At 31.0% G+C, this 16,014-nt stretch overlaps 1 protein-coding gene across 5 annotated transcripts in view; it reads right to left on the reverse strand.

Annotated features, from left to right (window-relative positions):
- The window catches only part of KCNC2 (potassium voltage-gated channel subfamily C member 2), a 183,658-nt gene that overhangs the window by 44,360 nt on the left and 123,284 nt on the right, over positions 1-16,014 (reverse strand). The window lies entirely within an intron of this gene.

Here is a 16,014-nt window from a genome sequence, read left to right on the forward strand (position 1 = left end):
ATAACGATTTAGAGTAAGGTTTTGTGTGTATATGGTTGGAAATATTTTCAAATTTAATCTATCTAGTCAATGGAAAAAATATGAATCAATTTATAAAAATTTTAGTTTCAACAACTTTTACTAATAGATTTATTATGTCAGCAATGTACCTTGTTATTGCCAGTGCTAGTTTCATTAGTATTTACTGGGGGAGGGGGAGAGAGCCACCTTAGGCACCATTATTTAAATAAGAATGCAACCATTTCCATGTGGCAAAACCCATTAAAATAAGTCAGTTTTCTAAACTTAATATAATCTTGTTTTTATGGATCTGAATGACTCACACAATAATTACTTTCCACACATGTTCATTTTGATAATATTTCATCCTATGATGTCTGAGAAAATTTGTTTGTTTACTAATGGAATATTCTATGGCTCCTAGTAACCATAATTGAGAAAACAAGGTAAGATTTCTGATGCAAATCAGTTTCTTGGCATTACTCCTTTATTCTTTTATTGTTTATAATAATTTTAAAGGACAAAAATTTCCTCTCTTCTAAAAAATTTCAAGATACACCTAATTTGTAACTATGGATTTGTCAACTATCTTAAAATAGACATAGTAACCGTTAGAAACTTAGAAACTTAGGCAATTTAAGTAAAGTCCTTTGTTAGAACAGTGAAGTAATGCTAGGATAAGGCCTCTAAAGTATATTATACAAAGATAGAAGTAAAGGGGCAACTGAGGTGAATCCCTACTTCCTCTGGTCATTCTAACTGAAAAGGAGATGGGAAAGCAGAACATATAGGAGTAGAAAAACATAGCATACAGGCATCCCAGTAGGAGACTGGTGTTAGAAAAAACAAAATATGACATGTTCAGTTGGTCTCTGAGTTATAAGAAGAGATCCCCAATTACCATTATTTTTACATTCCACTTTCTACTTCAGAACTCAGTCTCACTACACTGTTTTGTCATTTGGCTTCATGTTTTGTGTTGTTACTCTTGCTTGTACTTCTATTTTTGTGTGACTATGTTTAATAAAAGATAATAAATTCAGCCCATCTTAGGTACCTTGCATGTAATACCCATTAGGAAGATTAGTCAAGAGTAGGAAATCATAAACTGTGAATAAGTGTTAAGAGAAAGTAGTCAGAATAAAGATTGGAGAAGGCTGGGTATGTTCCCTCAAGGGGACAGAAGGCCAGAGTGGTACAGACCAAACCTGGTAGGAGGGCACTGTATGATAACTCGGGTTTTTAAGATACATCAGTGTAAAGAAGTTTAACTCTTGCTTCTGCTCAAACTTATGTATTTGAACATTTAGTTCAATATTTTAACATATAAATTTATTGTCTATAATTATAATGACTTTCAAGAAATTGTGATTAAGAGAATATAGAAAGAGTTGTTGAATGGCAATGGCAATTTCCTTCAGTATGGTCAGTCTTCACCATCATAATAGTCAACATTTACAGAGAGCCCTTACTACAAAACCAGCATTTGTCTAAGTTCTGTACATGTGTCAATTCCTGTAATCTTCAGGGAAACCTTATGAGGGCACACACTACTCTTTTCTTCATTTTATAAATGAAGGAAATGAAGCAATAGACATTACCTAGTGCAAGTTCACATAATACTAAGTGGTAGAGCTGAAATTCCAATTCAGTGATCCTGCTTCTGTATTAACCAGGAGAGTGAATCTGATAAGAAAAAGAAATGGCTTGAAGGTTAGTGAGGATACTTTTAACATAATTTCTGCTATATTAAAGTTTCAATGTTTCTCACTTAAGATGGTCTTTGAACACCTCAAGTAAATTAACTTGGGTATGGCTAGAAAATACCCAAGTAATGTTGGGGTAAATTCCTCTAGATTCTATCTATACCAAAGTTTAATGTAAGGGCACAGAGAATTTTATTCAAGTGTGTTTTGTTTGTTTGTTTGTTTTTACTTCAATGAGACAAATATGTACTAAAACACAAAAGCTTCATATTTTACCACGAAAAGTTGAAATTAGACTAGAAATAGAATTATTTGTTTTCATATGGATCCTAGAATAAAATATAAAATTGTGTTTGCAACCAAGACATTTTTTTTTGATATTGTGAATAATAAAACATGAGAATATGTTAAGCCATATTTATGGCTGTGCTTCTTCCACTGAGGAAGCTTATTAAACTTGCAGAAAGATTAAACCTTTCATTTTTTACATGAACAGATTTCTAAATGCCCTAAAACTATGATTTCCTCAGAATTCCCCATATACTACCCAATGAAATTCTCTCCACCCCTGGATGGAAAGACTACATGTAAAATTTCGATTTCAAAAGAAAAAATGTTTAACTATGAAAAAGAAAACTAAGTCCTCAAGATCTTAAGAATATTATTTTTATTGGCACATAATATATATTAAGAAATACTTTGTTGGCTAAATGAATGAGTACATAAATAAATGCATACCAAATCCCTTTGTTAGTATATTTGTGTATTTAAAATGTATGTACATTTGTATGTATGTATATATGTTTATGTACTGTTTGGTCATCATAACTACCTGCAAGTTAAATCTTATAATACATGGTCAAAGTAGGTAGTCTCTAAGCAAGGCTGGGATTTTATCCAGAAATAAAACAAAAACTCAGTTAATACTGGATACCAAAACCTTGGATATATCTAAGCATCCAAAAGGCTAGCTGGAGTTTACAGCTTTTAATATAAAATAACCAAATAATCAAGAGTTAAGATAATTCTCTGAGATGTAGCTTTTAGCATTTGAGATAGAAAAAAAACAAAACAAAACATAGCATCTCTATATGATGTAAAGTATTTCCTTCAAGAATGCAACTCTTTTGAGGGAGACAATGGCTTCCTGCCCTTGGCTCTAAGTCTTTTCCGCATTTCATCAGCAGTAAGAACACAGAGGAATAAATGACATACTAGATTTGGCAGTGACAGCAGGAGAAGGAACTTGGGTCTATAATTACACTGATCCTTCAGTGAAGATTTTCTTTCACCTGGTTTAATTTTACAAGAAATTGGTTTTTTTTTTAACTTCAAAATATATTGTTCTTCCTATTTTCTTGCTCAAGCTCCTGATCAGATCTGTTCATAATGGACTGTTCTTCCAAAAACAACTTAAGAATTTCATTAAAAATAATTTTTAAATCACAAATGTATAAAAAGTAATTAAATAATTTGCTAAGACAGAAAGAAGCACTTGTACACCAAGAGTTGGGATTGGAAACTGTTTTATTTTGAATATGCGAGAAAATGAATATGTGCTCAGGTGTAAGCCCCACCAGGAGTGGTAATGCTATAGAAGAAAAAGAAACCTTTAAGAAACTGCTGAAGTCATCTCTTGATATAAACCAACTAGCCATCCATAAAGAGAATATAGAGTCGATGTAACACTAGAGCTTGAGCTTTCAACAAAAATAACAAGGCATCATTATTGAATACATGTGACATCTCTATAACGGAAATGTTGCATTGGCTAGAATTGCACTAAATGGCACAAAAGATCCATTTTCAAGATCTGATTATCTTTCAGAGATTAAATCAAGAACCAGTTCTACTCTGAAGTCTTCCCTGGACCTTTAACACACAGAATTTTTCTCTATCCTCAAGTCGTGTGCCAGTCATTCTTTGTCTCTCTCTCTCTGTCTCTCTCTGTATCATTCTTAGATAATTGTTTGAGTTGGTATTTGACCACCCCATGACAGAATAAACCTCAGCACATAATACAGGGCAGAGCATGTATCTGAAATTATATATATTAATTTACAGAAAATGATGGCTTTAATTAAGTTTTCTTAATCTCCTCATGGAAAATTCCTTCTGGAAATAGTATATGCTAGCATAGGGTAAAATTGGCTGTTTTCAGCATGCTTTCCTATTTTTTGTTATTATATTCGATAGCTTATCTGTAACTCTACACACTATTATCCTCAGTATCCATCCCATTAGAAATGAGTGCATCTTTAATAAGTTTTTCCCAGTAATCTTTAAATTTCTTGAAACAGCATTCAAATGGAACCCAATCTCATCCTAGAGATTTTTATTTTACATCAAGTCACTGGAGAATCAACAAATTTTAATAATCAATGTATTTTGTCACATTTAATTCCTGAGCACTTTATATTTTGTTTATGTCAATATGTTCCTATTGGAATAAAGCAGAAGCAGAACCTAACAATGCCTTTTTTTGTTTTTCAAACTGTAACTTTGTAAACATTCGTTTTGACCTTAAAAGCTCCTTTAGCTGAAGATCAGCTTTATAGAGACAATAAAGTATAACAAGACCTAAGACTGACTCGACCAACCTCAAGATACCTTTGTTCTACAGATTTATAGCTCTTTCTTAACATAATAATTTGGTTGCTGGGAATAGTTTGCTAAATATTTTATCTATAAACAGGCTGATTCACTTCTTATAATAAATTTATCTAGCTACCCTGGAAAATGGCTAGCAATAAAAATTTCCATTACAAGTAATGGAGTCATGCCTATAAAATAGTTTGAAAATATAAGAACTATTTATACATCAGAAAAGAGAAGCATAATTGCTCCAATGAAAACACACAGAAATGAATATCATGATGCACATCACTAAATTTAGCAAATAAGCATAACCCATATTAGTACACAACCTCTGATAGAACTGATTGGCTCCTGAAGCCTGTGATGGACCCAAAGCCAATTCTATATGTCCCTATCTGCTTTTGTTTTTGCATAGTAAGCAGCTTTGGAATCATTGTTTATAAAACTGAAAGATGACTCCATTTTCTTAAATGTATGCATTTTCATATAATCTCTTGAGAACCACTTAATTTCTGTTTAAGCGTCAACAAGTTATCTTTTTGTTAGGTACTTTCAGAATGTGTGAAAGAGGCACAATAATATTTATTTCTTACTATTACCTCACAGGGATGGTGTGAAAATCAGTTAAGGCACTGTTTGCTGACAACTTTGAAAAGTGTGATATAAACACAAGGTATTGCAATTTTGAGGAATAAGAAATTATCTCAGGGAAGTTTTAAACCCTGGAAATTAAAGATGCATAAGAAGCCATTATGATAATCTATAAAATCCATGAAGCGATAATAATAAAATAATTAGAAATAATTATAATATTATAAATATAATACATAATTATTATTATTTTACTTAAAGTTATAGAATGACAACAGAAGTAAGATTTCTACACCTGGCCCTACTACCACCACCACCATCAACCTTTTGTAGTAAAAGGCAAGTCTTCTATAGATAAAAACCACTGGAAAAGCACAACAATTAATAGTACCCTATCTTTCTCCCTCCATGCAAAGGAAAGAAGGATAGCATTTTTTACTAAGCACTATATTGTATGCTAGATCATTTGTCAGCTGATTTTACACAATTGCTTCACTTGAGTCTTACAACAATCCATAGGTATGCAGGTACAGTTTCAATTATTTCATACATGATGAAACAGTTTCCAGCATGTTCAATTATTTGCTCAAGTCAAACAATTTTTAACTACCAGAGTTAGCATTTCCATTCAGGTCTTCTGCCCTTTGTACCTCAACATGTCATATTTCTTTTTAATGTTCATCGACCAAATATAATTAAATATCTTTAGTTTAATAATTTGTTTTCTAAAATGAGAGCAATTGCTCTATATAAGCAGATATTTCCCTATGTGGGAGTGGATATCAACTGGTGTACAAGTAAATGTTGCCCTGTCTATGTACATAATTAAAATGTAGTTATGATTGCCACTATGCAGAAGGACAATTTGGATGGTTAACATGACAAGTAAAATGAAAATGCGATAAACTACCTTGGAAGAAAAATTACATTTGCAACATATGTGACCTAAATTAGTACCTTTAATATGTAAAGAACGCTATTTTTTAAATTAATTGTACGATATTTTTAAAAGACAAGTTATGAGTCAAAGAACACAAGCAGTGAATTAATTCACAGAGAAGAAATACAAATGTCCATTATGTGTGTTTTAATGATTAGCTTCACTAGTAATAAAAAATATGCAATTCAAAACAATAAGGTATTTTCTGTTAATCAAATGCATGTTTAAATAGATGCTAATAAAATTCAGAAATGTTTATTCTTGTGATTGGAGTGTTAACTGGTACAACATTTCAGAAGATTAATTTAGTAATATGAACCCCAAATCTTGAAAATTTATATTCTATTTGATCCAGAAATCCTTCTAGAATATCACTAATTAAGCATTGATGTGTTTAAAAAATTAGCTTTAAGAATGTCCATTGTAGTGCTGTTTTTCATGGTAAAAATATGGAAATAAGTAATTTATGTAAATTCTGGTGCATTCACATATTGAACTACTTTGTAATCATTTAAAATTATATTCCAGAAAAATACTTAATGATATGGAAAAATGTTAACAAATAAACAGAAAAAATCAGGTTATAAAAAATACTAAGAATGATTCTATTTTTGTTTGCCTAAGGTAGTATACATTTCATTTTTGTATCCGGCAATAAAGATCTCTATCTAGAGAGATAGAAACAGATCTGTACAGTTACAGATAGAACTAGAGATAAAATAAGAGAGACAGAGACAGATATACCTACAGAGATAAACTTAGAGACAAAAATAGAGATAGAAATATCTACATAGAGTAATATATATCTATAAATATTTCTATAGAGACAGAATTACCAATTCAGATATATAGAGAGAGCAAATATTTAGAAGTGGTTATCAATAGACAGTCGGAATTTTGTGTTTATCTGTCTTATTTTATTTGGAAATTTCAAAACTTTAAAAATTTTCTAAAATAAATATGTAATACTTTGTAAAAAAAAAAAAAAAAAGTAAAAACAAAGGCCAGAAGCATCTTACCAAGAACAGTATCATTGCTGTTTTCTGTTAGCTATTTTAATTCATAGCAAAAGAGAAAAAAATCAAGACCTGTTTAGTCTTCTCTAATCACAATTTAATTTGTTTGTTAATTGTATTGGTGATTAACTGGCATCACATTTGAAATTTTCCAGGTTTAAAGAAAAATCCTTAGAGACAAGACCCTAGGTGCATTTAACTAGTCAATGTGTGGACAATGGAGGTATTAAGTAGTTTATTTGATAAAATCAATGAGAGTACATGTTAAAGCCGAAAGAGAATAAGTTACAAGTCATGAAAATAGGCGCTAAAAATAACAGCCCTTCTTAACAGAGATATATGAATACAAATTCTGATAATATGCATAAAATCTATGAAGGTTTACATAAGAAGCATTACAATTAATGTAATTAATATTACTTAAAAACAAATCAGGAAATTGACAATTTGAGTTCATTATCACATTGTAAATCAGTACAAAATATTTAAACCTAATATTTTTAAGTCTTTAAAAAGATACTTTAACAAATTCATGGTTTTCTAATGTTTTTTTACTCCTTTCTTGCGGACTAGAAATACACTGTACTACAATTAGTATAATTTGGTATTCATAGATATCAAAATATATAAAATAAAATGACATTTAGTTAAACTCAAAGAATAATATATTCATTTTTATTTCCTCCCTACTAAATTCTTGAACCAAGTAGAATATGTGTAATCACTGATGTTCTTTAAATTGGATGCATCCTTTTAATTAGAATCTTGCTTAATTTTTGATTTGAGAGCCCATATTTCTCTTGGAAGTAAACTAGAATTAAACCACTTCAAGTGTATTCGCAAAGAAAGTTGGAAAATGTGGATATCAAAGAAAGTAATTCACCCAAAAGTATCTAAGAAGCATCTCCTCTGCCAAGTACAATATAAAATGGAAATCTTGCTCTCTAGGGACTCATAATCTAGTTGATTATATGTATATGGATATGTGTTTATATATATATAGATAGATAAAACACGTAATTAATACATTTATATATACTATATACATATATAACGTCAGTGAAAAATGCAAAGCAGTAAAAGATTTAAAAAATGCCATAGGAATTCACAAAAGTAGGACATCATCCCAGTCCTAGTATTTTTTAGATGTTTAAGTAGTACTCTTAAGCTCCTACAGTTGGGAAGAGCCAAGATTCAAATTCTTGTCATTTGAACTCAGAGACTATGCTCTCAACCACTACAGATAGGCTAACATATTTGAAAACTCCATTAACTGTCTTGGGTCGCATATATCTTAGCATGCTTAAGTAGTCATTTCTCAAATGGTATATGACTCTAGGGAGTTTATTAGCCTGATAAAAGGTTTTTATTACTCCCAAAGACAGATTCCATTTAAATGACAATAATCACTTTCATATAGTAACTTTCTCATATCTCAAAATAGAAGAAAGAGAAAATTAGAAAATTAATAATGATTTTAAAGCTGTGTCATTAATGCAATGTTTGTGATTGAAGAACATTACATTAAGATTCGACACTTATCTTTTGTTGATTTACTGATAATAGTTATTCTAACAAGTGTGAGGTGATAGCTCCTTGTGGTTTTAATTTGCATTGTCCTGATGATTAGTAGTGTTGAACCTTTTTTCATATATTTATTGGCCATTAGTATGTCCTCTTTGGAAAAACATCTGATCAGTTCCTCTGCTCATTTTTTAATTGGATTGTTTGGATTTTGGTGTTAAGTCATATGAGTTCCTTATATATTTTGAGTATTAACCCTTTTTTGAATGTACTGGCAAATATCCTCTCCCATTCAGTAGGTTGTCCTTCTGTTTAGTTGGTGGTTTCCCTTCACTGTGCAAAGCCTTTTTAGTTTGCCATTTGCATCAATATGAATGGACCTAGAGGGTATTATGCTAAGCGAAATAAGTCAGGCAAAGACAAATACCATATGACTTCACTTATATGTGGAATCTGAAAATAAATAAACAAGAAAATAGAAACAAACTGATACAGAGAACAAACTGATTGTTGCCAGATGGGAGAGGGGTTGGGGGAATGGTGAAAAGGTGAATGAATTAAAAAATACAAATTGCCAATTATAAAAACAGTCATGGGGATGTAAAGTAAAGCATAGGGAATATAGTCAATAATATTGTAATAGCTATGTATGGTATCAGATGGGTACTAGACTTATCGGGGTGATCATTTTATAAGTTATATAAATGTCCAATTGCTTTGTTGTAAACTTGAAACATATAATATTGTATGTCAACAATAATTTTAAAAATTTTAAAATTAAAAAAAAAAAGATTCAACAGATGTGAGTCCCACTGTCTAAGAACTTCTTGGTGAAATTTCTTTTCTGCTGAAGTTAGGAGTTTGATCCATGCTTAAACCAGTTCTAAAACTTATTATTTTAACATAACTAAGCTTTTATAGATAAATATATTTTCCCTCTTTAGTATGTTCCATTCATAGTCTAAGAATGATTTAAGATGCAAGAATATCAATAGTGACTCTACAATTTCTCTACTTCCAAATTCAAAAAGCCACTATTTTGCTCTAAAAACACTTGGAAGGTCTTTCCTTGGTGTGTTTTTGGGGTTTGGGGGAAAGAATGAAGGGGGCAATAGGTTAGAAATCTAGTCATCAGAAGACAAGACCTTGTGCCAAATGTGTCCAGCTACAGAAGGTTCAGGGCTGTTGAGCCATCTGCAGTTCTTGTCATCTGTCAGTTATGTAGTTTAGGTAAATTGGAAGAGCATGCATAACAATGAAAATAATTTAGTTGAGATGAGGAGATGCATTTTTCTATCTCAATTTGCTCAGTATATTTTACCACCTTGCTGCTCTCTCTTGAAATACTAAAATGGATACAAATATGTCAGGTATTTCTAGTTTGTTCTCAACCTACATTTGTTCATGTAGTAGACAAGCTCAATGGGTCAGTACCAGGATTCAGGGCTAAGTCTGGTTTTTAGTTCACCTTCAAACAAGTAGAATATAGTCCCTAAAATATCAGATTCATTTAACAAAGAAAAAAGGAAAATAATTACAATTTAAAATAAATGATAAAATCATAATTCAAAAAATGAAGAAAAAATGATCACTTGAAAATTTTCACACTAGGCAAGACATTAATATATAAATAATTTACATTATATTCTAAGTGAAGTGGATTTATTTAGTAATTGGTTTAACTAGTAAATTGGAGTTGAATAACAAAAAGTGTTTTTTATAATGCTTTTTAATGTTCAAAAGAACTTTCTGATTCACTTCATTAAATTCATGTAGTCATTCAACACAAAGAAATCATCAAACTACTTTCTACTTACCAAGTATTTCGCTATGTACTGGGGATGAAAAGATGAATAGCACTTTGTTAGCCATTGTACTTATGGAACTTGGAGATTGAGAAGAAAGAGATTTAACAAATTATTATAACTCTATGTGAGAAATGTCATATGAAAAATGTTCAAAATATTGAAGCTTTTGTCTTCACTATAACCCTGTGAGCTAAACAGATTAATACTTGCATCCTCGTATTAAAGGTAGCATTGGCGTTTGGAGGTGTAGCACTATTTTTGTAAGGCCTAAGAACTCACTGAAAGCAGAGTTGAGACTTCTCATCTCTAATCATTCACCTTAACATTAATATATGCCACCTCTTCCAATTAGTTAGGAAAATATTCTGAAGGTTTTGATTTATAAACTCTTTGAGCTTTATTTTAAGTGAGCAGGGTTAATTGTCTTAGCATCATCTTATAAACAATTGTTTCTATGATTGGCCATTTCAGCAATGTTTAAACTTCTAATAAATGTGTCAAGATATGATACATATTTTTGATTCATTAATCTTCCATTCGTTCTTTTGAGGTTCATGACATTTTTATTCAAGCATTACCATTTGTTTTTTTTTTTTCAGTGCCATGACCTTTGTTCCACTTGTCCACATTAAACTCTTCAAATTAAATTTTGGGGAAACCCAGGCCAGCACTGCCAGTTAATTTACAGATCCCCCTCTGTGGGTGGATGTTACCGCACAGCCAGAAAAACCAAAGTCTGGGTACAGAAGGAAAGCTGCTTCCTCCCTCAACAATCTGGAACCTGATTCAAAGAACCCTTCTGAAAGCATCTTCACAGAGAAAGATATGCCTATGACATAGACTAATATGTTTCAAATGAAACCCTTTGGCCATCATTGCCATCAGTACCATCCCTTTCCTTTTTCCTTAAGCTCTTGATTATCCTAAGTGACATAATCATAAACTTTATGATAACAGAAACCAGTTTGGAAAGAAATATGCCTAATAGTTGAAGGATAGACTTTTTATCTGAAAGATATGGTTTAATATTCAGTTTATGACATTTATCAGCTATATAACATCAGGCAATGTTTTTATCTCTCATATGTGAACTGGAGATTAAAAAGCTATTGATCCAATAGGGTAATTATGAGGATTACATGAGGCAATGGACATAAGTATTTAGCACACAGTCTGTCATACAGTAAAATCAATGAGATTTGCTAATTTGTACAAAGACGAAGCTTTAGTTTCCATATATGTGAAATATAAATAAAAATAATCTATCTCATAAACTGAGAATTTAATAAGGCAATGTATGTAATTATTTAGCTTGTTGTCTGGCCTACAATATGAGCTCAATAAATGCAAACTCTTAGTGTGTATACAAACATAAAACCACAGTGGAAGCTCTCTTAATTAATTGACTACCCAGATTAATCAAAAATTCTATTCTTTGTGTAAAACATATGAACTAATGTTCAAAGTGTCCAGACACTCTGGCTCATAATATGCCCTGCTAGCTAGGGTAACCACAGACTTCAGTTTGTCCAGGCCAGTCATAGTTTATGTCCTCTTTTACTCTCAAAAGCATCTAGACTTGGATGATAAATTACATGATCACCCAATGAGTACACCCATGGTCCCCATCCCTGACAGAAAATGTGTATGCTACCAAGTACACCCTTTATCAGTTCCCAATGCTGTTTGTGCAAATTTTTCTTATTGTGGTTACATTATCATTCAATTAAAATTTACATCAACTAATGAAAAATTTTATAGTATTGAACATGAGAGAGAAAACTTTAAAAGATCAGAAGATGAGGCTAGAGAGATTTTGAAAAGGTAAAATTTGCCACACTCATTATTTTCCCAGTGTCTTTAAATTCTTTCTCTAATTCAGAGAAACTCAAAGTAAAAACTGTGGAGCATGCAAAAAAGACAATGTGATATTTGTCAGTGGATGCATGCTCACATACATAACCATTAAACCACAAAATAAACTTTCGAGAAAATAATTTGTCCAAGTCCACTCTTCTAATGAACAAGTGCTGAGTCACAAACCCAAATATGTCTGGAAAAGAAGTCTTTGCTTTCAGTTGCTAGATAATAGCCTTCTCTACCCCCATAATGAAGAGATAATATATAAAGCCCAGAGTGGGCAAGAAAATATAGTATCATTAGAATTTAAGCCCCAAGGGCTTATTTTGTTAATTTTGGAGGCCCAACTACATATTTTTATAATAAAAGAGCATCACAAATTAAGAATAAATCATTATACTCAATGTCAGCATTCCACTGAGAGGTATAATTTAAAAAGAAAAAAGTGAATGGAGATTGGGTATATTCTAGTGATTTATTTTCTCTGTTAATATTCTACTGAAAATTAAGCTCCTATATAATTCTGCTGTAACATACTAAAGTAATATATTTAATCTGCAGTTAATCAATGCATAAACTTTTATGTTAAATAAGAAACTGTCATTTATCCTCAGTATTCACTATATAATACTCCTATATTGAAACTGTCTATTAGAATGCTGTGTAATATAACCATAAAAAAGACCTTAGTTTCATAGTAATTAAGTTGGGCTGTGCTTTGAAAGATTATCTTAATTATAGTGAAACCAGGAAAATAAAAATGTCACCTAGTTAGATTTAAAATATAATTTATGAAAAAAAAAGAAAATTTGATTTATAAATTTTTAAACAGGAACATTGTTTAACCTACATATTTCATCATGTAGAGATACACAGCTTAAAGAATATGCAACATAACCAGATTACACTTAACTGGACTCTTTTTTTTTTCTATTTTCATTATCAGTGATGAATTTAGTGGAATTATTACAAATAAAGTTGTGGTCTCCAAGTTGTTAACAATATGCTCTCTTTCAGGTTAAAATATCTAGACCTGTGCTATCCATCCTGGAAGCTACTGACTATTTAAATTTAAAGTAACCAATATTAAATAAAATTTGAAATTCAATTCCTGTTTCACTAGCCACATTTCAAGTGCTTAATGAAAGCTTAATGTGGCTTCCATATTGGGCAGTGCAAATATGGAACAGTTCCATCATCTCTGAAAGTTCTACTGGATAACTCTGCATTAGACTTTAGTAGCAACTATTTTTACCTTTATTTTTTCCATGCATAATGGTCCAGTCTAAGGTATTCTAATAAGCTAGAATGAGCTATTTTTTAAATAATATGTTATTATTATTATTATTAAAAAACAAGTTAAGTTTTAGATGCAACTTGTAAGGAGCTCCAAAATCTCATATCAACAGACTAAGTGACAGCTCTACCAGAATTTTGTATATACCCTTAAATTCATTACTTTTGGAAACTCTACTCAACTTTCCAAAGGTTCTGTTTTCTTGTTTCCTCTATTTGTTTATAGTACTATAATCTCCATAGCCACCTAAACGTAGATCTTCAAAATTATGTCTGACTTTTTCTTTTCCTCTTCTCATACCTCTAAATTGGCCACCATTTCTTGTTTCTTCCACCATATATATATATTTTTGTCTTTTCCTCCTCTCTACCCTCACTGCTACTCTCTCTCATCAATTTTTCTCTCACTCTAATCCAACTTCCAAACAAAAGCCACAGCGGTCTTCCTAGAACACAGATTAGATGACAGATCTAACCACAAAATGAAGTGCAAACTTCTTATTATATCATTAAGAGGCTTCATAAACCTTTACACATGCTACCTACTCTTTCACAATGCCTTGGTAACTACTGTTGGGATTTTTTAAGCCTTTTCCAAATACCTGAAAATAAGTTCAAAGTCTTTAATCCTTGTGAGCCTCAGTTCCTTTATGAGTCCATAAGGCAGAGGAAAGAATATTAACTTTCAGAGATTAATTTAGAGATTAAAATTCAAGCATCTAATAAATTGTGGCTGTTTAGATCAAAATTATCATCATCATTATCTTCATCATCATCATTAATTTGGCCGTAGCTTCCAAGTCTCTAGTTGCACTCTCAAAGAAGTCTGCATAGATAAATTGGTAAAGACCATTAAAGATGCAAGTATGTTTCATTTCACCATTGAAGGAAAATGAGTCAGACAAGGCACCATTCACTTGCCATGACTAATCATATCACTAAGGAGTAGCCTCAGGATACCAATGACCTTCTCATTAAAAGTTACGCAAAGGCTGTTGAAGCCCAGTGCTATAAATGACCTTAAATTGTTTTTATATTTCTAAATTTAGTGCAAAAATTTTCATTGTACTTCTATCTCCTAATGCAAAGATAACATCTGCAGTCTACATGCTTTATTGCCCAGACATTATAATATTGAGCCTATCCAGTTGATAATGTTATTCTATTACCATTAAATAAAAATTATTAGAATATTGTTACGTAAGACATATCAATTTCATTCTTTTATTTTCATAACTTTCACTTGAGTATTTTAATTTTTCAAGTTTATTTTTTTAGCTCTTCCTACAGAAACAATTTAAGAACAGTCTTCCATGAAAGTACTTGTCTTTTGATTTGATAAAAGCTACTTATTAGCAAAAGCATAAGATTTGCTGATTGATCATAACATCTGTGTAAAGTTGTCCTAGCAAGTTAAACATCTTGAATCTCAGCTTTCCTCAGACACAGTATTTATAAAATGCTTGAAAAGCAATTTATAAAATGAGACATCTTTAACAAATAGTATTTTTATCCTCATAGAAAATGGGGGGAAGTTAGGTTTTAAGTTACTCTAAATAGGTCTTCAGTTTCTTAGATGCAAATTGTTTTCCGTTTGTTTCAGTTTGCTTTTAAAACAGAATTTAGATGTTGTTGCATTATATAGAGAATTCTCTCACACTGATAGTAAAAATATTTATGGTTTTCAGAAAATATGTATAGAAAACAGAATCCCATAAGAAAAGCATAAGATATATACATAAATACTATCCACTTTGCTTCGTAACCCAGAACTTATAAGATCTCAATTGTTTTATCATTTATAGTAAATGTTCAACAACTCTATTATTGTAACTAGTTGATTGAAGGTAAAAATATACATGTTCCACTTCTATATAATTTTCCTCAAATACCAGCATTATTTCGTTACAATCATATGTCTCAAAATGTGCTTGCTGGACCAATAATATCAGAGCCACCCAAACGTTTGTTGGAAATGCGAATTCCTGGAAGAATTTGAATTTTGGAAGTGGGGCCTCATTAGCATTTTAATAATCACCCCAGGTAACTCCTGGGTACTCAAAAATTTAAAACCAATAGACTAGATTATTTAGAATGAAATCAACTGAATGACAAAGCCAAAGACAGTTGAAAAGCCAAATGGAACTTTTCCATCTCTCTCCCTAAAATTATATTGAACAACTGAAGTCTTTATTCCAGGTAATAGGGAGCAGTCAGCCTGCATAATTATTTTTTAGCATAACAGATCTGTTTTTCAAATTTTCTTCACAAAATCTTGATAGTTTAAACAGTAAAAATAAACTAATGCATATATAGCCAACATAAATTAATTTGTAAAAATACTTTAATCAGTGTAATACTTCTCTGGGGGGAAAAACATATTTTCATTGCCTTGCAAACATATTCAAATATCTTTTACTAAAGTTTATATTAAAATTCATTGATGACACCTTGCGTAAATATCCTCAAGGTAAACTGAACAAAGACATCTATTCCTGAAGAATAAATGATGATTATGATAATCAGTATACAAAACTCTAAACAACAATAATGAAAATAAAATTTTATGGTTAAGGAAAATGAATCAATAATTGTCAATCTTAGCTTCGCCTACCTCTTGATATTTCTGTAAAAAATCTCTCTTAAAAAAAAAAAACATATCAAATACTACATTT

This window comes from Pteropus medius, unplaced genomic scaffold, assembly GCF_902729225.1.
Source record: "Pteropus medius unplaced genomic scaffold, Ma_sr-lr_union100, whole genome shotgun sequence".
In the NCBI taxonomy this organism is placed as follows: Eukaryota; Metazoa; Chordata; class Mammalia; order Chiroptera; family Pteropodidae; genus Pteropus; species Pteropus medius.